The following is a 25,013-nucleotide window of genomic DNA, read 5'->3' as shown; positions in this document are numbered from 1 at the left end:
GCTCCGCCTACAAAATTGATAGGCGCCTTAATACATGTATTGCACAGAAATAATATATTTACACTAAACAAAAATATAAACGCAACATGTAAAGTCCAAAAAATATTCCTTACCCCAGGATACTTCAACTGGTGACTATCCGAGAGAATAAAGAAAAAGGTGCACTGTTGCTGCATAAATCTGATAGATGTATTGACGGGACAAGTAAACAATCGGCAACATGTAAAGTGTTGGTACCATGTTTCATGACCTGACATAAAAGATCCCAGAGATGTTCCATATGCACAACAAGCTTATTTATCTCACATTTGTTTACATACTTGTTAGTGAGCACTTCTCCTTTGCCAAAATAACACATCTACCTGATAGGTGTGGAATATCAAGAAGCTGATTAAACAGCATGATCATTACACAGGTGCACCTTCTGCTGGGAACAATAAAAGGTCACTCTAAAATGTGCAGTTTTGTCTCACAACACAATGCCACAGATGTCTCAAGTTTTGTGGAAGCATGCAATTGACATGCTAACTGCATGAATGTCCTCCAGAGCTGCGTCCAATCGGCCTTGCAACCGCAGACAGCCTTATAACCGCAGACCACGTATAACCACGCCAGCCCAGGATCTCCACATCCTGCTTCTTCACCTGCTGGGTCGTCTAAGACCAGCCCCCCGGACAGGTGATGAAACTGTGGGTTTGCACAACCGATTCATTTCTGCACAAACTGTCAGAAACCATCTCAGGGAAACTTGACTTGACTTGACCTGACTGCAGTTCGGAGTCGTAACCTGCTTCGCTGGGCAAATGCTCACTTTCGATGGCCACTGGCACTCTGGAGAAGTGTGCTCTTCAAGGATTAATCCCAGTTTCAACTGTACCGGGCAGACAGTGTGTATGACGTCGTGTGGGCGGGCAGTTTGCTGATGTCAACATGGTGGTGGTGGGGTTATGGTATGGGTGGGCATAAGCTACAGACAACAAACACAATTGTATTTATCAAAGTCAATTTGAGTGCACAGAGATTCTGTAATGAGATCCTAAGGCTCATTGTCATGCCATTCATTTTTATTGATTTATTTTTATTTAACCAGGCAAGTCAGTTAATAACAGTGGGTTAACTGCCTTTTTCAGGGGCAGAATGACAGATTTTTACCTTGTCAGCTCGGAGATTCAATCTGGCCCAACGCTCTAACCACTAGGCTACCTGTCGCCCATTCATCCGCTGCTATCACCTCATGTTTCAGCATGATACTGCAAGGCCCCATGTCGCAATGATCTGTACACAATTCCTGGAAGCTGCAAATGTCCCTACATACTCACCAGACATGTCCCCCATTGAGCATATTTGCGATGCTCTGGATCAACGTGTACGACAGCGTGTTCCGGTTCCTGCCAAAATCCAGCAATTTCACAGAGCCCTTGAAGAGGAGTGGGACATCATTCCACAGGCCACAGTCAACAGCCTGATCAACTCTATGCAAAGGAAATGTGTTGCACTGCATGAGGCAAATGGTGGTCACACCAAATACTGACTGGTTTTCTGATCCACGGCCATACTTTTTTTTATGTGTCTGTGACCAACAGAGGCATATCTGTATTCCCAGTCATGTGATATCCATAGATTAGACCCTAAGGAGTTTATTTCAACTGACTGATTGCCTTATATGAACTGCAACTCAGTAAAATCTTTGAAATTGTTGCATGTTGCGTTTATATTTTTGTCCAGTGTACATATATTATCACGGAATACATGCGTGGTGAAAAGCAATGTAATTACAGTGTTATTGTGAGTTACCTAACATTTTTTGGGTATTATTTTGTAGCACCTTCATTTTAGTAGTGAAACTATCCTGGAATCATGCCTGGTTTGCAATCTCAACAAAAGGCCTTCATTTGTCTGTGTCCTGTCTGGATTTTATCACAGATATCTGTCTATTCATTTCTGTCTAGGACTATTTATCCAGTCCCTGTAAGTTCTCAAATGGTACTGGGAATTTTGTGACCATAAATGAACTTACATTCAACCCCTTGACCTGACAATTGGTCAAGGGTGCATTGTTTTGTTATTTATCCACCTGTCTGACATATTTGGCCCTGCTGGCAAAAAAACAGTCTAGGCCAGCATAGGTCACCAGCCTTCGCTGTGTTTTTGCTGTGACCAACCTTCGCTGTGTTTTTGCTGGTGACCAGCATCTGTTTTGGACATTGTGACAAGCATCTGCTGGTATAGTGGTCACCAACTAAACCAGCATCAAAGTACTTTGGAGGGCCTAGTTTTCCCCTTAGACATGCAAGTCACATTAAGCTGGCTAGCAAAGTGATGTTTAATTCCTATCAGAATCCAGAAAGAGTGGGGATATCCCATTTTGTTTTATTTTAGTCACCCACAATATGCATTCAGAATGACTGCCAGGGTTAGAAAGATAAGTACATGAGATTACCTAAAGCATCTAAACTGGAACAACCATTTCAGTAACGGGTACAATAAATCCAACTACCAGATTGGATTAGTTTAGAAAAATGTATCTTATTTATCTTTGTGTAGCATAAGATTAATTAATCAAGCAACGTACATACTGTCGGAAGTCGGCTCCCCTCCTTGTTCGGGCGGCGTACGGCGGTCGACGTCACCGGCCTTCTAGACATCGCCGCTTAATTTTTCATTGTTCCATTTGTTTTGTCTTGTTCCCTGCACACCTGGTTTACATTCCCTAATCACACTGCATATATATATTCCTCTGTTCCCCCCATGTCTTTGTGTGGAATTGTTTTGTTTTGTGTTTGTTGTATCGCGGCAGTCTGGTTTTTCACCCTGGGCATTGCCTGTACCCTATTTGGGGAATTATTGGTGAACCTTATTGTTATATTATTGACGGTATTTTGAGCTTGTCACTTTTGCCGGTTGGCTTAAGTTGTAGCTGTTTGCGCCGTCTGTTTGTTGCTCTTGGCTAATAAAGTCGCCTGATCACCTATTCTATGCTCTCCTGCACTTGACTCGAATGACCAGCAGCGAAAACCCTGACACATACAAAAATACAACAAACAAAAACAATATTGAAACAAACAATTCCCCAAAAATCTAACTGCAATGGAGCATGCTGGGAAATATGATAATGATGGGCGTGGTTTTGCCAGACTACCTTGACCAGCTACCATGCTGGACCAGCATAGACTGGCATGGACCAGCTTGGTCACCAGCATTCCAGCATTAACTGGTCACTAGCATCCACAGCTTGACCAGCTGGTCGGCCGGCCTAACCAGCTAGACCATGCTGCTCGGATCAGCTTGACCAGCACTGACCAGTATAGACCAGAATGGGCCAGATTGAAATGTAGGCTGGTCTATGCTGTTTTTTTATGCAGGTTATTCTGCTAATGACAGATACTAATGTTTAGCCTCCCTTGTATCAATGGGTGGGTACAGAGGAAAATCCTTCTGGGAACATGCCAGAAATTCAGCTCAAAAATGTTTTGGGTCATACCAAGATGACTGTCACTCTTCAAGTCTGCCCCTGCTTCTATCACAATAAAGCATGAATTTAGTGTTATTGTTACGGTTCTCTAGGTGTGAAGGATAGTCGGACCAAAATGCAGCGTGTAGATTGCGATCCATGTTTAATGACAAACACACTAAACACAAACACTACAAAACAATAAACGTAACGAAAACCGAAACAGCCTATACTTGTGTAAACTAACACAGAACAAGGACATCAGGACACTAAGGACAATCACCCACGACAAACTCAAAGAATATGGCTGCCTAAATATGGTTCCCAATCAGAGACAACGATAAACACCTGCCTCTGATTGAGAACCACTCCAGACAGTCATAGACCTTGCTAGATAACCCCACTAGCTACAATCCCAATACACACACACCAAAACCCCAAGACAAAACACACCACAATACAAAAACCCCAAGACAAAACACACCACAATACAAAAACCCCATGCCACACCCTGGCCTGACCCAATACATGAAGAAACACACAAAATACTTAGACCAGGGCGTGACAGAACCCCCCTAAGGTGCGGACTCCCGAACACACCTCAAAACAATAGGAGGGTCCGGGTTGGGCGTCTGTCCATGGTGGCGGCTCCGGCGCGGGACGTGGTTAATGTCTTAGTCCCCTCTCCTCGCGTCCCTGGATAGTCCACCCTCGCCGCCGACCATGGCCTAGTAGTCCTCACCCAGAAACCCACTGGACTGAGGAGCAGATCGGGACTGAAGGACAGCTCGGGAGTGAGGGGAAGCTCGGGAGTGAGGGGAAGCTCGGGAGTGAGAGGAAGCTCGGGAGTGAGAGGAAGCTCGGGAGTGAGAGGAAGCTCGGGAGTGAGAGGAAGCTCGGGAGTGAGAGGAAGCTCAGGCAGGTAGGTAGATCTACCAGATCCTGGCTGACTGGCAGATCCTGGCTGACTGGCGGATCTGGCGGATCCTGGCTGACTGGCAGATCCTGGCCGACTGGCAGATCCTGGCCGACTGGCAGATCCTGGCCGACTGGCAGATCCTGGCCGACTGGCAGATCTGGCTGACTGGCAGATCTGGAAGAGTCTGGTTGACTGGCAGATCTGGAAGAGTCTGGTTGACTGGCAGATCTGGAAGAGTCTGGTTGACTGGCAGATCTGGAAGAGTGGCTGACTGGCAGATCTGGAAGAGTCTGGCTGACTGGCAGATCTGGAAGAGTCTGGCTGACTGGCAGATCTGGAAGAGTCTGGCGGGCAGATCTGGAAGAGTCTGGCTGACTGGCGGATCTGGAAGAGTCTGGCTGACTGGCGGATCTGGAAGAGTCTGGCTGACTGGCAGATCTGGAAGAGTCTGGCTGACTGGCGGATCCTGGCAGACTGAAAGATCTGGCTGCTCCACGCTGACTGGCGGCTCTGGCTGCTCCATGCTGACTGGCGGCTCTGGCTGCTCCATGTAGGCTGACAGCTCTGGCGGCTTCTTACAGACTGGTACCCCTGGCGGCTCCATGCAGACTGGCAGTTCCTTGTAGACTGGCAGCTCCTTACAGACTGGCAGCTCCTTGCCGACTGACAGCTCAGTGAAGACTGGCAGCTCCGTGCAGACTGACAGCTCAGGCTGCTTCATGCAGACTGACAGCTCTGGCTGCTCCATGCAGACTGACAGCTCTGGCTGCTCCATGCAGACTGACAGCTCTGGCTGCTCCATGCAGACTGACAGCTCTGGCTGCTCCATGCAGGCTGGCAGCTCTGGCTGCTCCATGCAGGCTGGCAGCTCTGGCTGCTCCATGCAGACTGACAGCTCTGGCTGCTCCATGCAGACTGACAGCTCCATGCAGACTGACAGCTCAGCTCCGTGCAGACTGACAGCTGCTTCATGCAGACTGACAGCTCTGGCTGCTCCATGCAGACTGACAGCTCTGGCTGCTCCATGCAGACTGACAGCTCCTTGCAGACTGACAGCTCCGTGCAGACTGGCAGACTGACAGCTGCTTCATGCAGACTGACAGCTCCTTGCAGACTGACAGCTCTGGCTGCTCCATGCAGACTGACAGCTCTGGCTGCTCCATGCAGCCTGGCAGCTCTGGCTGCTCCATGCAGACTGGCAGCTCTGGCTGCTCCATGAAGCCTGGCAGCTCTGGCTGCTCCATGCAGCCTGGCAGCTCTGGCTGCGCTGAACAGGCAGGAGACTCCAGCAGCGCTGTAGAGGAGGAAGGCTCTGACAGCGCTGAACAGGCGGGAGACTCCGGCAGCGCAGGAGAGGAGGAAGGCTCTGGTAGCGCTGAACAGACAGGAGACTCCGACAGCGCAGGAGAGGAGAAAGGCTCCGGCAGCGCTGGAGAGGCGAGGCGCACTGTAGGCCTGATGCGTGGTGCTGGTACTGGTGGTACTGAACCGAGGACACGCACAGGAAGCCTGGTGCGGGGAGCTGCTACCGGAGGGCTGGGGTGTGGAGGTGGTACTGGATAGACCGGACCGTGCAGGCGCACTGGAGCTCTTGAGCACCGAGCCTGCCCAACCTTACCTGGCTCGATGCCTACTCTAGCCCGGCCGATACGAGGAGCTGGAATATACCGCACCGGGCTATGCACCCGCACTGGGGACACCGTGCGCACCACTGCATAACACGGTGCCTGCCCGGTCTCTCTAGCCCCCGGTAACCACAGGAAGTTTGCACAGGTCTCCTACCTGGCATAGCCATACTCCCTGTGAGCCCCCCCCCCCAATAATTTTTTGGGGCTGACTCTCGGGCTTCCGTCCGCGCCGCCGTGCTTGCTTTGCCAACCTCATTCTCCGATAACCTTCTGCGCACTGCTCCATCGAATCCCAGGCGGGCTCCGGCACTCTCCCTGGGTCGACCGCCCACCTGTCTATCTCCTCCCAAGAAGTATAGTCCATACTGTACTCCTCTTTGGGCTGCTCCTGTTGCCTCCTCTCCTGCTGCACCTGTTGCCTCTCCTGCTGCTCCTGCCTGTTGACACGCTGCTTGGTCCGTTGGTGGTGGGTGATTCTGTTACGGTTCTCTAGGTGTGAAGGATAGTCGGACCAAAATGCAGCGTGTAGATTGCGATCCATGTTTAATGACAAACACACTAAACACAAACACTACAAAACAATAAACGTAACGAAAACCGAAACAGCCTATACTTGTGTAAACTAACACAGAACAAGGACATCAGGACACTAAGGACAATCACCCACGACAAACTCAAAGAATATGGCTGCCTAAATATGGTTCCCAATCAGAGACAACGATAAACACCTGCCTCTGATTGAGAACCACTCCAGACAGCCATAGACCTTGCTAGATAACCCCACTAGCTACAATCCCAATACACACACACCAAAACCCCGAGACAAAACACACCACAATACAAAAACCCCATGCCACACCCTGGCCTGACCCAATACATGAAGAAAAACACCAAATATTTAGACCAGGGCGTGACAGTTATAGTGTAGAGGTGCTAGTCTCTCTAGTCAGATGGATTGCCTCCCACAATGTACCAATGGCTCCAAGGTCTGGGTTTTTGAGACTATAGAGGTGCCTCTATTACTCTAAGTGAATTGGAATTTCAACGTATTGGTCCTTTTCAATTAATTGTCTGTGTGTTCTAAAAGGTTGCAGATGTAACTCTGGAGAATGCACCTGTTTCCTACAAAATGATGGTGCATTTTGTACTCTGTAATGAAACCATCCACAGTGGTGTTTTATTTGCTTGGTATTTTAAGCTACCACACAACATTCTTTGAAATGTCTGTCCACCACCTCAAGCTCAACCTCGACAAGATGGAGCTGGTCTTCCTCCCGGGGAAAGTGTGCCCACTCAAAGACCTCTCCATCACAGTCAACAACTCCACAGTGTCCACCTCCCATAGTGCAAAAAACCTTGGCGTGACCCTGGATAACACCCTGTCGTTCTCTGCAAACATCAAAGAAGTGACTCGATCCTACAGGTTCATGCTTTACAACATCCATAGAGTACGACCTTTCCTCACACAGGAAGCAGCGCCGGTCTTAATTCAGGCACTTGTCATCTCCCTACTGGACTACTGCAACTCTCTGTTGGCTGGGCTCCTCGCTTGTGCCATCAAACCCCTGCAACTTATCCAGAAGTTGAACACCCACCTGGTGTTCAACCTTCCCAAGTTCTCCCATATCACCCCGATCATCCGCACACTCCAATGGCTTCCAGTTGAAGCTCGCATCCACTACAAGACTATGGTGCTTGCCTACGGAGTAGCAAGGGGAACTGCCCCTACCGTCAGGCTATGCTCAAACCCTACATCCCAACCCGAGCACTCGGGAGGTCACCTCCTGCTCAGCCCAGTCAAAGTTATCTCTGTCCTGGCACCCCAATGGTGGAACCAGCTTCCCCCTGATGCTAGGAAAGCAGAGTCCCTGCCCATCTTCCCGAAAACATCTGACACCATAGCTATCTTAAATTTCACAGTCAGTCTTATTCCCCCCCAAATACTTGTTTTTGCACTTGTCTTTTCCTACAAGCACTTACTTTGCTGATATCTTCTTTATTGAGGAAAAAATTGACTAGAACTGTGATATATGGTTGTCTCACCTAGCGATCTTAAGATGAATGCACTAACTGTAAGTCACTCTGGATAAAAGCATCTGCTAAATGTAAATTAATGGGTCATTTTTAATGTACGCCGCTTTAGATAGACCACAGTCAAGTGAGAATAACCTGTTTTACAAAATTAATGAGGCTGTGACGAAAGATGCCCTTCGAGGGAACTGGGCAGAAGAATGTGTGGACTGGATCTGAACTGCAACACATTTGCTGTCTGAGTATGCATGATTTATTCTGTGACCAAATGACTATGTGATAGGCTACCTCGGGGTCTATCTAGGAGCAAAGTATCTCCATTTTGCAGGTAACTCGACAGCCTCTTAGGACCAGAGAGGCAGTGACGTTGACTTGGGAGGGTAGGCCTACATCATTTAGAACTTTACTGATAGTAATAACCAGCCATTGCTTATTCTCCATGCCAGATAATCAAGTGTAGCTGTTCTAAACAACACAGGTCTACATGTAGGCTATTACTTCAATTACAGTGTTTATTCGATATTAACCCAACAAGTAGTCTTAGTAGTAGGCCTTCTGTAATGTATCCTAGTCGGTGCGATCCACAAACGGTTGTTCTTACCGTTTACCAGCAGAGGGGGCAATGAACCCAGGTGTGGAATACATTTGTTGAGACAGTGCAAGGCATCAACACACATTATAGGCCACTGGATTGGTGGGTGAACTCAATAAAACATTGTATTACTGACTCATATTGTCCTAACCATTTAAACTAAGTTATAGACCTACTTTAAATCTACCCAGAATTAAAAACAAAGCATTTTGTTGTCATGAAAACATCATAATCCCCATTAGCCTCATGATCCTATTGAGCCTAGCTTTTCAAAATAACATCCTAATGTTCAATTTCTGAAGAACAGGTGGTTACATAATTAGGCTAGTTATGTGGTTAGCTTGCTAATTAAATGGGGAAAATCGATTTCATAAATCACTATACAGTCTCCATCAGGATGAGGTATGCATTCACTGATAGTTGAGTTAATAATAATATTAAAGATCAATCAAATGTCCTAATCCTTTTATCCCATAGGGCTAGGCCTACATTTCAACTATAGGCTATTTAAAAGCATAATTGACTAACCTAGGCCTATCTGAGGGAATCATGTTCTGTAGCACATAACGTGTGACAATGTGTGACACATCTAAGACAGAAAGATTACAGACTCGTCAAACGAGGAGTTTTTAATAATACTCTCTCACTATCCAGACACCTTTGCTCATCCTCATTCCGTCTATACATTGTTTAAACGTAGTAGCAATAGCATATTATTGCATGCTCGACTATCATTTTATTATGCCCTCATGAGATGCATAGCCGGTGATGTGATGTGCTGTCCGAAAAGTACAGACGAATCTGAGTAGGCGTTACCTTGGGAAATCTTAGTTCCTCACTTCGCGGCTCAAGGGCAATCAAAATGGTTCGGACTGGTTTTTCGGAGAGAGGTTACAGAAGATGTTGAAAACGTTCAATCTCTCACCGGCGCGCGTATGAAGTTGGTACAGCCTACTTGGACTAAATCAACAGCTGTGTGGACAACGACTGTTTCTGGACGGAGCACATTAAATCATTTATTTGGAGCCAATTTATTGGAAAGTGTTATAAAATATGAATTGGTCAACTCAGAACCGTAAAGAATTTGCCTAATAAGGAGTTGGGTTAACAACTGGTAGAATTGAGTCCGCGCGTTTTTTTCATCCAACATGGGATGCACCTTGCATTAATACTTTAATTATAATGCTTTTGAAATAAGGTGTTTCGGATGGTCTGGAATTGTCTAAAGAGTGTTTGACAAGGCCTTACTTCGGGTATCTCTACCAGTGGATGGGAATTCTTAAATCTATTGAAGTAGACTGGGGGAAGCAATGCTGTAAATAAAGGAGTTTCACATGTAAGTAGCCTATTTTCATCTACCTTTGTTGTCTAGTGCCGGTTCCTAACCTCAACAAAATATGTCATTAGATGCCTACTGGCCCTACAATTTTTCTTTAATCAAACACAGCCCATATAAACTGTACAATTCAGCTAAAGTGTATAGGCTATCGTTAACATGCGGCTATTGATTGTAGTTGACACATAGCCTAGTTTGAACCTTTTGGAGGGGCCAATAGGCTATTTTATATTTCAAATCGGCTAATTAATATATAATATGGGATTCAATTAATGGTATTATATTTAGGCTTATATATTTGAGGTTTTTCATTATAGCCTAAGACTATAAGTCATATGTCATATGTCCTGTATTACGCAGTTGACTTGGCATACGAAGTTGTGAAACAAAAATTGTGCTTTCAACTACAGTTAGAAGATTATCGGGATGGCTACTATTCATAGTTGTTCGTTGAAATAATGGTAATTTGAGAAAGGGTCTTCGAAAATGTGCGAACCTTACCTTAATGCGTTGCATGTGTTGTTTGGAAATCACGGTGGCGCGCGCACGGAGGATTAGTTCCCCCACTCGGTAATCATGTTCAGAACAACTCTTTGGTTGATTACTTGGGTCGAATGATTAGGGCGCGGGAGTGAAACATTAGTAGCAAGTCTTCCTAGCGGTATCGTGGTTGTTCTTTTCACATTTGCCCAAAATATGATTTAAGATTTGTGTTAGTTACGTTTTTGTTACACATTGCTCCTTCTCAGTGTTTTCAATGTAGGCCAGCGCTTAACCCCTGTGTCCTTTATATATGTAATCCAAAGAGTGATTCCAAACTATATAGGCTACTGTATTTTTTAATTAGCAAACATCAAATAAGACTGCGCAAGACTACTTTAACCCAGGGACAACAGGTGTCCGCAGGCTATGCCTCGCATGCAATAGCCAGGGTACATCTGAGAGTAGGCCTACCGTCGCAGTTCAAAAGCCACGGGCGCTGAGATGTACTAGCGTGCTATTCTCCCGAATAACTGACCTTTCGAGATGTAGTTGGCTAAGCAGACGCGGAAGCTGTCAAGGGCTCAGAGCGCGCGGTGGTTTTGATCAGCAACGCGGACCGCTGAGCTCTTGTCCAAGGTCCTGAAAGTCAAAACAATAAACTGGTGATTCAGTTAAAGTCTAATTTCGGACTACGTTAGAGCCCTTTAAAGTGTATATACGTGTATATAGGCCTAACAGAACTGGGAGGAATATTGATATTTTTCTACATCACTAGCAAAAAGGATTTGCTCCAACAGCAGCAAAATAATATAGAGTTTAATGAAGATAAAAAGAGAGGAAAAACAAGAACTCATTAATGTTTATAAAAAAGATATATGTATATATACAGTACCAGTCAAAAGTTTGGACACACCTACTAATTCAAGGGTTTTCATGTACTATCATGTACTAACCAAAAAAGTGTTAAACAAATCAAAATCTATTTTAGATTTGAGATTCTTCAAAGTTGCCATCCTTTGCATCGATGACAGATTTGCACAATCCTGGCATTCTCTCAACCAGTTTCATGAGGTATGCATTTCATGGAATGCATTTCAATTAATATGTGTGCCTTGTTAAAAGTTAATTTGTGGAATTTCTTTCCTTCTTAATGCATTTGAGTCAATCAGTTGTGTTGTGACAAGGTATGGGTGGCATACAGTAGATAGACCTATTTGGTTAATGACCAAGTCCATATTATGGCAAGAACAGCTCAAATAAGCAAAGAGAAACAACAGTCCATCATTACTTTAAGACATGAAGGTCAGTCAACATGGAACATTTCAAGAACTTTTAACTCTCATGAGGACCTCCACAGGAATGGAAGACCCAGAGTTACCTCTGCTGCAGAGGATCAATTCATTAGAGTTAACTGCACCTCAGATGGCATCCCAAATAAATGCTTCACAGAGTTCAAGTAACAGACACATTTCAACATCAACTGTTCAGAGGAAACTGCGTGAATCAGGCCTTCATCAGTCCTTCAAATTGCTGCAAAGAAACCACTACTAAAGGACAGCAATAAGAAGAAGAGACTTGCTTGGGCCAAGAAACACGAGCAATGGACATTAGATCGGTGGAAATCTCCCCTTTGGTCTGATGAATCCAAATTGGAGATTTTTGGTTCCAAACGCCATGTCTTTGTGAGATGCAGAGTAGGTGAACGGAAGATCTCCTCATGTGTAGTTCCCACCATGAAGCATGGAGAAGGAGGTGTGATGGTGCGGGGGTGCTTTGCTGGTGACACTGTCAAAGATTTATTTAGAATTCAAGGCACGCTTAACCAGCATGTCTACCACAGCATTCTGCAACGATACCTCTCCCCATCTCTACCCACTCACCCCCTTTTGACCTCCTCCTTTCCCTCAGCAACCAGTGATCCAGGTCAACAACATCAATGCAACAGTATAGCTTCCGTCCCCTTCCTCGCCCCAACCTGGGGTCGAACCAGGGACCCTCTGCACACATCAACCACAGTCACTCACGAAGCATCGTTACCCATCGCACCACAAAAGCCACGGCCCTTGCAAGGGGAACAACTACTTCTAGGTCTCAAAGCGAGTGACGTCACCGACTGAAACACTATTAGCGCGCACCACCGCTAACTAGCTAGCCATTTCACATCGGCCACACTTAGTCCCACTATCATTTGTTTTTGAAAAGGACAATGACCACAAACACACCTCCAGGCTTTGTTAGGGCTATTTGAAAGTGATGGAGTGCTGCATCAGAAGATGACCTGTCCTCCACAATCACCTGACCTCAACCCAATTGAGATGGTTTGGGATGACTTAGACCACGAGTGAAGGAAAAACAACCAACAAGTGCTCAGCATATGTGGGAACTCCTTCAAGACTGTTGGAAAAGCATTCCTCATGAAGCTGGTTGAGAGAATGCCAAGAGTGTGCAAACCTGTTATCAAGGAAAAGGGTGGCTACTTTGTTAACACTTTTTTGGTTACTACATGATTTCACATGTGTTTCTTCATAGTTTTGATGTCTTCACTATTATTCTACAATGTAGAAAATAGCAAAAATAAAGAAAAACCCTTGAATGAGTCAGTGTTTCCAACCTTTTGACTGGTACTGTATAAACAATGTGTGTGTGTATATATATATATATAGGGCTACAGTATATATCAACATCCAATATATATATTAGACTTTTTAATATTATTATCCCAATTGTATTTCATCTTTATTTGATGATAATAGTACACAATGGTACCACCCAGATTATCTAAGACATTTGGAATTAAAAACAGAAAAGTGCAACAAGTTTGGATGTGCTATGTCTAGATGGATGTTATGGCTGTAGCTTTTGCTTGTATACCTTCAAACACACACCATGTTGCCCCTAAGACAGGTAGCCAGAAGTGGAGCCTCTGACTGTGCTATGAGGGGGGTTTGTTGGTTATATAACATGCCTGGCTCATGTATGCATGCTATGTGGCTGCACATGAATAACAGCCTTTGAATTTACATAACACTGTCGAAACATCATCAAAGTCGTTATCAAGAGATCCACAACTCACACTGCCTCATTTGACTGTGCCTTCAGAAAGTTTTCACATCCCTTGAATTGTTCTACATTTTGTTGTGTTACAGCCTGCATTTAAAATGGATTACATTGAGATTTTGTGTCACTGGCCTACCCCATAATGTCAAGGTAGAATGATGATTTTAGACATTTTTACAAATTAATAGAAAATTATAGCAGAAATGTCTTGTGTCAATAAGTACTCAACTCCTTTGTTACGGCAAGCCTAAATAAGTTCAGTGGTAAAAATGTGCCCCCAAAACATTTTTGGGCTGTCTTTTGGGCTTGCGTCATTGACGCGAACCCTGGCGTCGTCGCTGTCCTTCCCTCGCTGCCTCCGCCTGCTTCCATGGCAGGCTTCTGTCTCCTGCCATAATCTCGTCCCACGTCCAGGATGTCCTCCACTCCTGGCTTTCCTCCTGTGCACGCTGCTTGGTCCGTTGTTGGTGGGAACTTCTTTAACGCTCGGCAAAATGGGTAGACCAAGGCGTAGCGTGATTTGGGTTCATCATAATTTATTTCAATGTGAACCAGCAACAAAACAATAAAGAGAAACAAACAAACGAACGTACAGCCTTGTAGGGCTCAAAAGCAACAATACAAAAACAAGATCCCACAAACAACAGGTGGGAAAAGGCTGCCTAAATATGATCCCCAATCAGAGACAACGATAGACAGCTGCCTCTGATTGGGAACCATACCAGGCCAACATAGAAATACAAAAACTAGACTACACATAGAAATAATAAACTAGAACACCCCCCAGTCATGACCTGACCTACTCCACCATAGAAAAAAAGGCTTTCTATGGTCAGGACGTGACACTACAAAGATACAGACATCCTTCCTAACTCAGTTGCCGGAGAGGAAGGAAACCACTCAGGGATTTTACCATGAGGCCAATAATGACTTTAAAACAGTTACATAGTTTAATGACTGTGATAGCAGAAAACTGAGGATGGATCAACAACATTGTAGTTACTCCACAATACTAACCTAATAGACAGAATGAAAAGAAGAAAGACTGTAAAGAATAAAATATTCCAAAACATGCATCCTGTTTGCAAAAATGCACTAAAGTAATACTGCAAAAATGTGGGAAAGCCATTCACTTTTTGTCCTAGGTACAGAGTGTTATGTTTGGAGAAAATCCAATACAACACAATTACTGAGTACCACTCTACATATTTTCAAGCATAGTGGTGGCTGCATTATGTTATGGGTGTGCTTGTACTTGGGGAGTTTTTCAGGATAAAAAAGAAAAGGAATGGAGCTAATCACGGGCAAAATCCTAGAGGAAAACCTGGTTCAGTCTGCTTTCCACTAGGTATTGGGAGATGAATTCACGTTTCAGTATGACAATAACCTCAAACAAAAAGCCAAATCTACACTGGAATTGCTTACCAAGAAAACAGTGGATGTTTCTGAGTGGCCGAGTTACAGTTTTGACTTAAATCTACTTGGAAATCTATGGCAAGACCTGAAAATGCTGTCCCTCTGTCTACCAATGATCAACAACCAATTTGACACAGCTTGAAGAATTATGAAAAGAATAATGGGCAAATGTTGCACAATCCAGGTGTGGAAAGCTCTTATCGACTTACCCAGAAATGTGCTTCTACAATGTTTCGACTCAGGGGAGTGAATACTTATGTAAATGAGATATTTCTGTATTTCATTTTCAATACATTTGCAAACATTTCTAAAAACATGTTTTCACTTTGTCATTACGGGGTATTGTGTGTAGATGGGTGTTAAAAATATCAGTTTAATCCCTTTTGAATTCAGGCTGTAACCTAAATTAATGTGGAATAAGTCAAGGGGTATGAATACTTTCTGAAGGCACTGTATACAGAGTGAAATAGTTGTGAATTCATAGTTATGAATCTAATCAAAAGCTTTGCTCTGTTGAAGTGTTATTATCAGCAATAGGCGCATCTGGAATATTCTCTCTAAGCTTGTCTCTTATCAAAATGAGGACAAATGCAGTCTCATACTCTCATTTCATTGCTATTGAACAAGTTTAACTGAATATCACTTATCATTTTAGCCTATGGTTTGTCTATGGCCTACATAATGGCTATAGCCTGTGGGGAGGATTTATCAAAGTGTAGAGGTTTCATCTGGGTCCCTATTGTTGTTTTTCAAAAGGCATCACTGTGCCATGCTATGAATGATAGGCTAATACTTTATTGCTCTGGTGAAGCAAGGGAGTCCAATCAGTCACATATAATGTGAATGCCTACATCACATCTCTTCTTCACAGAATCTCTGAACATTTATATAATATAACCCGCTCAAGGGTCTTTTACCTAGCTTGATACCTCGAGATATCCCCTACCCTTTTTGCTAAATAGTGTTATTACAATTATAAAGCGATCTTGCTATAGCATATAATGAAATAATTACTTTTTAGGCCTACATTTCAAGACTTGTGTCAGTATCAATCCACCCACATGCCAAGCTCCGATGAACTGATTTATGGGTAATATTGTAAGGCTTCTGGATAGGATACATGGACGACAGACCAGGCCTGGTTGTTGTGAAACATTCTATCCCACATTTATGTGTTTGTTGTGGTTTTCAATGGTAGAAACATAATCCTCATGATTTTGACTTGACCAGTGGCTGTTTCGCTAAAGCAAAGCAAGCCATCCCACTGGGCACAGATGTCAGTTCAACGTCAAGTTTTCATTTACATTTGGTTGAGTTGTCAACTAACGTGAATTCAGCGTGAATCAACAAAACATTTCACCATGTCATTGTATTTATGTTAAAAGTTAGGTGAAGAAATTACAAAATGCCCTTACCTTAATGACTTTCTGCAAATCCAGTCAGTTTTCCACGTTGATTCAAAGGTATCACATAGATTTTTGGAGTTGAAATGACGTGGAAACAACATTTCTCTCTCCACAGTTTAACAAAAAAATGTTGTCTTTATGTTATATTCGTAGCCAACAATGGTGTGAAGTGCGAGGGAATGTGTGAATAATACAGACATTTTTACTGTGATTTATCAGACAATGCTTGGTTTTCCTTGTTGTCCCTCTGTATTTCATTTTAAAGGCCCAGTGCTTTCAAAAACAAGATTTCCTGTGTTTTATATATGTGTCTAGAAAAAGTTTACACCCCATTGAACTTTTTTCACATTTTGTTGCGTTACAAAGTGGGATTTAAACAGATATAATTGTAATTTTTTGTCATTGATCTACACAAAATGTCATAATGTCAAACTGAAATGAAAATTCTATATATTTTTTACAAATGAATACAAATTAAATATTAAAGTATAGTTGGTGAATAAGCATTCACCCCTTTGTTAGGCAAGGCTAAATGAGTTCATAAGTAAAATTAACAAATCATATAAGTTATATGGACTCATTCTGTGTGAAATAAAAGGGGTTGACTTGAATTTTGAAAAACTACCCCTTCCTCTGCCCCTCCCTATACATACAACATCTGTAAGGTCCCTTAGTCATATATTGAATTTAAAGATTCAACTACAAAGACTAAGGAGCGTTTCGAAAGCATAACATGGTCATGTTAATAATTATACTATGGATTATGTGGTAAACCACCCAGACACATCAATGATGCAGTTGTCCTTCTGAACTGAGCTGGCTCGGGAGGCAAAGGTCAAGTCATGCATCCTACGAAACATGACCTGCCAAACAGCGATTCTTAACACTTAACCTGGAAGCCAGCCTCACCAATGTGTTGGAGGAAACACCGTTCACTTGATGACCGAGGTCAGCCTGCATGCGCTCGGTCAGCCACAAGAAGTTGCTTAAGCGCAATGAGCCAACTAAAGCCCCCCGGCCAAACCCTCCCCTAACCCGGACGACGCTATGCCAATTGTGCGCCGCCCTATGGGACTCCCGATCATGGCCGGTTGTGATACAGCCTGGGATTGAACCCGGGTCTGTAGTGACGCCTCTAGCACTGCCATGCCTTAAATGGATGGTGGTGGCTGCATCATGGTTTGGGTATGCTTGACATTGGCAAATACTGGGGAGTTTTTCAGGATGAAAAGAAACAGGGTGGAGCTAAGCACAGGCAATATCTTAGAGGAAGTCCTGCTTCAGTCTGCTTGACACCAGACACTGGGTGTAACGATCTGGGTGTCGTGGGTGTGAAGTCAGGCGCAGGAAACAGAGAGTTCAATATAGTGCTCTTTTAATGCCCACCCGGTGAACAACGGCCACCCCACAAAACACTGGGTGCTCAAAACATATGCCCCAAACGCGGGGACAAAAACAGTCCAGCAAAATCCACGAACAGAAGCAAACACGTTCGTCTCCAACATACACAAATGTTACAATAATTAATCCCGCACAAAGAAACAGGCGGCCCGGCTGACTAATAAAGCCCAACTAATTACCACAAACTCATAACAGGTGTAACCAATAAACACACAAGGAGGGGGAGGAAAGAATCAGTGGCAGCTAGTAGGCCGGCGACGACGGCCGAGCGCCACCCGAACGGGAAGGGGTCGTGACACTGGGAGAGGAATTCACCTTTCAACAGGACAATAACCTACAACACAAAGACAGATCTACACTGGAGTTGCTTACCAACACGACAGTGAATGTTCCTGAGTGGCCAAGTTACAGTTTTGACTGCCTTAACTTGACTGCTGTAACGCTGCTTGAAAATCTATGGTCTAAGAATTGAAAATTGCTATTTAGCTCCATAACCTTGACGTAGCTCGAAGAATTCTGAAAAGATTAATGGTCAAATAATGCACAATACAGGTGTGCAAAGCTCTTATGAGACTTACCCAAGAAGACGCACAGCTGTAATCACTTGCCAAAGATGTTTCTAACATGTTTTGACTCACGGGGGTGAATACTTATCTAATCAAGGTATATTAGTATTTTATTTGTCATTAATCTTAAAAAAAAAATGTTTACATTTTTCTTCCACTATGACATTACAGAGTATTTTGTGTAGATCGTTGACAAAAAAATGTAATCCCACTTTGATACACAATAAAATATGAAGAAATCCAAAGGGGAAGTATACTTTCTATAGGCACTGTATTCCAACAGTGCGAGGTTGGAATGATACTGTGAGATTGTGAAAATTATGACAATGCCTTTTTAGTGTAAGAGCTGTTTGAAAAGACTGCCTGAAATTTCTCCCTGTTTTGGAGGGATAGAGTTTTGGCCAGCCTGGTGACATCACCACATGGTAAATTAGTTAATAGACCAATAAGAAAGAGAGTTCCAAACCTCTCTGCCAATAACAACTTGTTTTCAGGTTTCCCCTCCCGACTCAGACCTCTCCCAGACAGTCCTTGCTACATTTTTGCTTGAGAAATTGCTCTTGCTAAGAAGCTATTTCTATTTTATACCATTTTGATTGAAACCAATCACAGTAAGGTACTTACTTGTTACCCAGAAATGATTTGATATTGAGAATAAGAAAAAACAGCTGCATTCGGCCTTTAACAGAAATAAATCTTTCCTCTAGTTATGCCTATATATATTCTGGTGAAATGCCTAAATATATATATATATATATATATACATATATTTCAGCACTAAGTCTTAGTATTTCACAGCTGCCTAGATGTATGCCCCAAACTATAGGTCTGACTGCTTTTTGGTACACTGTGAGCCCTTCGTTGGCTGCTATCACCATGTGATGTACTGACTTCAGCTGCTCTGGGTCATATAGGTTACACAAGCTGTCAGCAGATCTTTCTTCACAACCCTCATTGCTAGAATTAGCAGTGCACCATATCAAGAACCACATTTGCATGAATAGATTTTCATTACTTTTAAATGGATTTGAGCATTTCCCCCCTCTGTTGCAACTTTTGCCAAGACGCTACACAATGGGGTGGCAGGGTAGCCTAGTGGTTAGAGCATTCAACTAGTAACCGGAAGGTTGCAAGATCAAATCCCCTGAACAAGGCAGTTAACCCACCGTTCCTAAGCCGTCATTGAATATAAGAATTTGTTCTTAACTGACTTGCCTAGCTAAATAAAGGTTTAAAAAAATGATATCTATATTTTTTACTGGGCTGGGGTGTGGTGTATTGTGGTGTGACCCACACTAATTGTGGTGGGGCCATTGCGTTGTTGACCTGTCACTAATCGCCTGGGACATGATTGTAAACAACACCTTGTCTTATTTGTCAAGCCCCTTTATCTTTGTTGCTCTTCCGTAATGACCCCATCCCTTTTGGGTGGCCAATAAATGATCTCTTGTAGAGACCCATTTAAAGCCCAAATGGAGTGTCAGTGTTTTGACATGTGCCTTCTGGAGGAGCCTCAGGTGCTTGACACGACGAATGGTTTAAAGGATGACCTTGATGCCCATCTCGTTTGCCTGCGGTGACCCCCTTGTCAAGGGATTTGTCGGCAGCTTAAGTTTAGTTATGGGTCCATTTGATCTGAGGTCTCTCAGTGGCTAAGAGTATCATTAGCCAAGAGCACCCATTTGCCAATGGCCACGCGGTAATCTTGAATTTGAATGGTTCCCCCTGGGAACATGGCCGCCGGTGTCAAGTCCTTTTTTAAGAGACAAGTCTTCGTCAAGGGACAAAGAAATGTGAATAATTTGTGGTATGGCCCCTTTTTACCAGAAAAGAAAACATACGTAGCAGTGTTTCCGATGCTGTATTTAGGGTATAGCACAAACTCACATCTCACTTCGTCCCATGAGACCATATGTGTCTAATACGGTCTCATGAGACGAAGGAAGATATAAGTAGACCTTTTTGCCTGTGTATACAAATGCAGTTGGAATTTGAGCAATGACAGTTTGTGTTGAACTCAGTCCCATAAGAGCCCAATTAAGCAGTAAGGCATGAGGGGGTGTGGTATATGGCCAATGTACCACATCTAAGGGGTGTTCTTAGGCACAACGCAATGTGGAGTATACCACAAACCCCCGAGGTGCCTTATTGCTATCATAAACTGGTTACCAACGTAATAGAGCAGTAAACATAAATGTTTTGTCATAACTGTGGTATACGGTCTGATATACCATGGCTGTCAGCCAATCAGCATTCTGGGTTCGAACCACCCCGTTTAAAAGACTAAATAAACACTGGGTGTCAGACAGCAAGAGATGTGCTACCACTGTTCTAACCGGTGTTGAGAATGTAATGTCTTTGGGAGATGGCCAAGTCTCACCAGCAGTAACAGCAATCAAAGTCCCCTGCCTTTTCATTTGAGATTGGCAGACAGACCGGCATTCAGTCAGAAGGTTCAAGCGCGGTATGACCTTACAAGAATGAGTTGGAGATTGGTGGCTTTGATAATGCTCAAAGGCAGTGATAATGTGCTATAAATGAATGATAATGAAATATCTACATAAAGACGCAGCAATGAATGCATTTGTGTCGACAGATGAAGTCCATTGTGTGATTCCCTGTGTGGTTTACCTTACAGAATGTCGACAGAATAAAGAGAAGAAAATGTTCATGTACCACTGACACTCAAGTTTGAGCCAAATATCTTGTTGGAGTGAATTAAAAGGCTGTTCTTGAGGTTTCAACGGTTCCCTCTTCAGTAAATAATTTCTCGGTACCCATATTGATGTTTAAACCAAGTTACTACGAGGAGCAGAGGTGACACTTTGCTTTCAGTCTAAACATCACTGGTTTACCGACAGGACTGCTAGTGTGCTATCAGATATTCCCAGCTCCATTACTAGTTGTGGTTCAGTTGTGCTAGTTTTGCAGTTTCCCTTGGAATAGGTCCTATTAAACAGGTTATTTATCTTAGAATTTAGTTTAGTATCTTTTTTAGTTCATCTTACAAAATTATGTTTATTTTGAGAATCATTTATTTTGAGACTTTTTCAGAAACGGAAGGATAATTGAGGGTTATGAAAAGCAAAGGAGGAATGTTTTGTCAGCGTAAGCCGTCAATCATACAGCACGTACTTTGAACAGAGTCAAATGAAGCATGAACATAGGGGGGATCCTAAAATATCTCCTGGGCCGCCCGTCCCTGTGACGCTCTGTAGATTGTGGCATCACCTCCATTGTACAGGAGCAGAGACAACACAACTATTATTGGAGGCATGTTTGGATGCATTATGAATTACACACACATTGATTCTGGCAGGAACCCTGTCCTATTTGGGCCGTAGACTCTGGGGCAATATGGGTATCACACTTGTTGTAGCTTTCTGTGCTTGCGCTCCAACCTTCTTTTGTCAAGCTCTTTACCATATCTGACAGTGACTGGAGGTGGACAGCGTCAATACTAGAAATCCTACATTCTGTAGAAAAGTGCAACAGCAATGTATGATTATCCTGTGTGTATGTGAGATTGAGTGTGTGTGTGTGTGTGCGTGTGCGTTCGTGCGAGCAAGTGAGGGTGTATGTGTGTGTGCGCGTGCATGCGTGTTCAGTGTAGCAAGAAAGTGTATGTTTGACCAGGAAGTATTTTTAACACATTGCAAATCTATTCATACTACAGATGAAAATTAAACAAATGACAAATGTCAAGTCATGCAGAAGACCAAATGAGTAGATTGAACAACCCCAGAAAAACTGAAAAACAGCGTGAGACCGAGCCTCATGACAGTACACAAAGCCTTAGCCCTGCATGAGCTTTACCAAGCCACTGAGTTCTATTAAAGAGGCGACGCTGCTCTTTTAGCAGGAAACAAATGTGACAAGGTGCAGGGAGAACAGGATCTCAAACAAGATGAATCTAAGTGGGTCGCGAGAGCGTGAGGCAATTCTGCATCCACAAAACAGACGGAAAGAGAGTGAATCAATGTAAAGGCTATTAGGATGATGAAGATCATGTCATTTTAGGACCAGATCGGGGCCAAAACAGAGTCTGTTGAATAGGCAAGGCTTTCTGCGCTGTTGCTTTGTCTCAGATATGCACATATTATGTCAAATTTAATGTTGAGGTTTGAATTTCCTGTATTTTTCAGCTATTACCAACTCTAAATATGTATTCGATCTGTATGTAGTGGTGTTTGACTATGTGTAACGATGTTGTGCAAAGGAAATGAACAGAACTAACTAGCAGTGAGATTGGTTTGATTCAACATTGGCTTTGTAGGCCTGGTTCTAGCCTCTGGGGAATCCAAATAAACATTATTACCAAGATGCACAATTGAATCATTTCTAATGAAGTGGATTATGAATTGCCTCAAAAGTGAAGTGTGTGCTTTATTATCACATTACATAAAGAGAATAAGGATAAGGAATAAGGACATCAAAGACGGAAACATCGGAGCATGCTGTGCCGCTTCACTTACAGATCATATTGCGCTGCCACATGGGAGGCAGTGAAAGGTATGCTTTCAAGTTAGCTATCGCCCGTGTAAGCTTCTCCATGTAAACTCAGAATATGATGGAATGTGTTCCCTCCTGTTACCTTCTCTATGGTAGATAAGCATTGATAAATAGATGACTAACTGTGCTATAAAAATACACCCTTTGAGTGCTTGAACGTGTGTGTGTGTGTGTGTGTGTGTGTGTGTCGGCAGGTGACTGGAAATTTCCCTCACAGCAGTCGTGTGTGTGTAGTCATGTCTTTGGTCTTATTTGGTAACGAGGTAATGAGATGGCATATCAACCCACGGCAACAAAGATGGTAATAAAATGTAACTCGGACCTTGGCTATGCTAACCTACATTAGCAGTACCCACTTTTTCTTCTCACATCCCTACCTGTAGTACAGTCCATTTTGTCATCCCTTATAAAACACTGATGTGACAGATGGGGGTACGAACCTGGGTGTCCTACGTCTATGTATATAACGCAAGTGTATATGTCTCCGGGAATGGTTACTCATCAGGCGAGTGTTTCTAAAGTCAGGACTAACAGGAGACATGGCTGTGTACAGTATGCTAATTTGCTTGTTTAGATTAACTGTGATAGATGTGTTATTATGGTTGACACTTCTGTTTTCTCTCTCTCCATCTGTCTACTGTAGAGTCTGAACTTTGATCTCAATGATCTCAATTTGATCTCAATGTGAAAGTACTGTGATGGCGAGTGGAGACCACAGGAGGTTGGTGGTGTCGTAATTGGGGAGAACAAGCTCGTGGTAATGAATGGAGCAGAATTCGTGGAATGGTAACAAATACATCAAACACATGGTTTCCATTTGCGTCGTTCCGGCCATTATTATGAGCCGTCCTCCCTTCAGCAGCCTCCTGTGGCGGAGACTCATCCTGAACTACAGCAGACAGGTTGACAGGGTTTCTTCCCATTACACTATCACTCTGCTGCCTAGTTGACGTTCAAGGCTGCACAAGTAATTGGCAAAGACAGGGAACGTTGAGCGATGATTCATATATCTCGCACAGTATCCATATCTGTGGAATTAGATCTAAATGACTGTGGAGTGTGGATCCCACACAATAGCAAATAACAACCCGTCCTTTCTGACCTATTTTCAAGATAAATTCAAATTAATTTGAACATTGATGCCTAATGAAGAAGAACTGGTACTGTACAGTGGAGTCTTAAAGTGGAGCACTGTGAAATTACTGAGCTACAGGTACAGTATGTCTGAGAGTCTCAGAGCCATTTCTAACCATTTCTTTTCAATTAAATTAGTAAAGTATTTTGCAATGTGGGGAAGGCCCTCATAACACCACTATATGTGACCAGCTGTCTTAAATAGGGCTCAGCAGCTGATTCGTTGATTTACTTTTTTGCAGTTGTTTTAAGTACATTCAAAATTGTTTATCGTACACTTTGTTGGCAGTTTCGAGGAACAAACCTCAAGCTGTTTTTGGGATGGTTGAGTCCAGGTATTAGAAACTGCATCCTAGGCCTAAGTCTGAAACAGTACAATAGACCAGCACCATTGTGATTTTCTGACCATGTCTGGCATGCCAAAGGACACATATAAACTGCCATCTGTGGACAGGAAGGAGATTGTGGATTCCATCAGCGTTTCCTAACTGATTGGTTAGATGAATCACTGTCGCTGCCTGGATGATTTGTCAGAGAGAGAACACTGTATATATTGTTAAAACACTGTGTATATATATATATATATATATATATATATATATATATAAAATATGACATTTGTAATGTCTTTATTGTTTTGAAACTTCTGTATGTGTAATGTTTACTGTTAATTTTTTATTGTTTATTTCACTTTTGTATATTATCTACCTCACTTGCTTTGGCAATGTTAACACGTTTCCCATGCCAATAAAGCCCTTTGAATTGAATTGAATTGAGAGAGAGAGACAGAGACTGAGACAGAGATAGAGACAGAAAGAGAGAGACAGAGACTGAGATCGAGATAGAGACAGCGAGAGAGAGGAGAGATAGGCAGAGACTGAGACAGATGGAGAAAGAGAGAGAGAGAGAGACAGAGAGAGAGAGAGCGAGAGAGAGAGACAGACAGAGAGAGAGAGACTTTTGTATATTATCTACCTCACTTAACACATGTTTCCCATGCCAATAAAGCCCCTTAAATTGAATTGAATTGAGAGAGAGAGACTGAGACTGAGACAGAGAAAGAGAGAGAGAAAGAGAGAGA

At 43.2% G+C, this 25,013-nt stretch overlaps 1 protein-coding gene across 3 annotated transcripts in view; it reads left to right on the top strand.

The window, feature by feature from the left end:
- Positions 1 to 9,431: 9,431 nt before the first annotated feature.
- The window catches only part of scn5lab (sodium channel, voltage gated, type V-like, alpha b), a 212,639-nt gene continuing 197,057 nt past the window's right edge, over positions 9,432 to 25,013 (top strand). Inside the window, exon 1 of one of the 3 annotated variants that reach the window (XM_042308644.1) lies at positions 9,432 to 9,957. The gene's annotated coding sequence lies outside the window, so the exon portion shown is untranslated. The remainder of the gene's footprint in view (positions 9,958 to 25,013) is intronic. The other 2 variants (XM_042308645.1, XM_042308643.1) reach the window with 2 other exon arrangements.

This window comes from Oncorhynchus tshawytscha, linkage group LG29 (assembly GCF_018296145.1).
Source record: "Oncorhynchus tshawytscha isolate Ot180627B linkage group LG29, Otsh_v2.0, whole genome shotgun sequence".
Taxonomy (NCBI): Eukaryota; Metazoa; Chordata; class Actinopteri; order Salmoniformes; family Salmonidae; genus Oncorhynchus; species Oncorhynchus tshawytscha.
The sequence above is the reverse complement of the archived record's forward strand: the minus strand, read 5'-3'. Positions and strand labels throughout refer to the sequence as shown.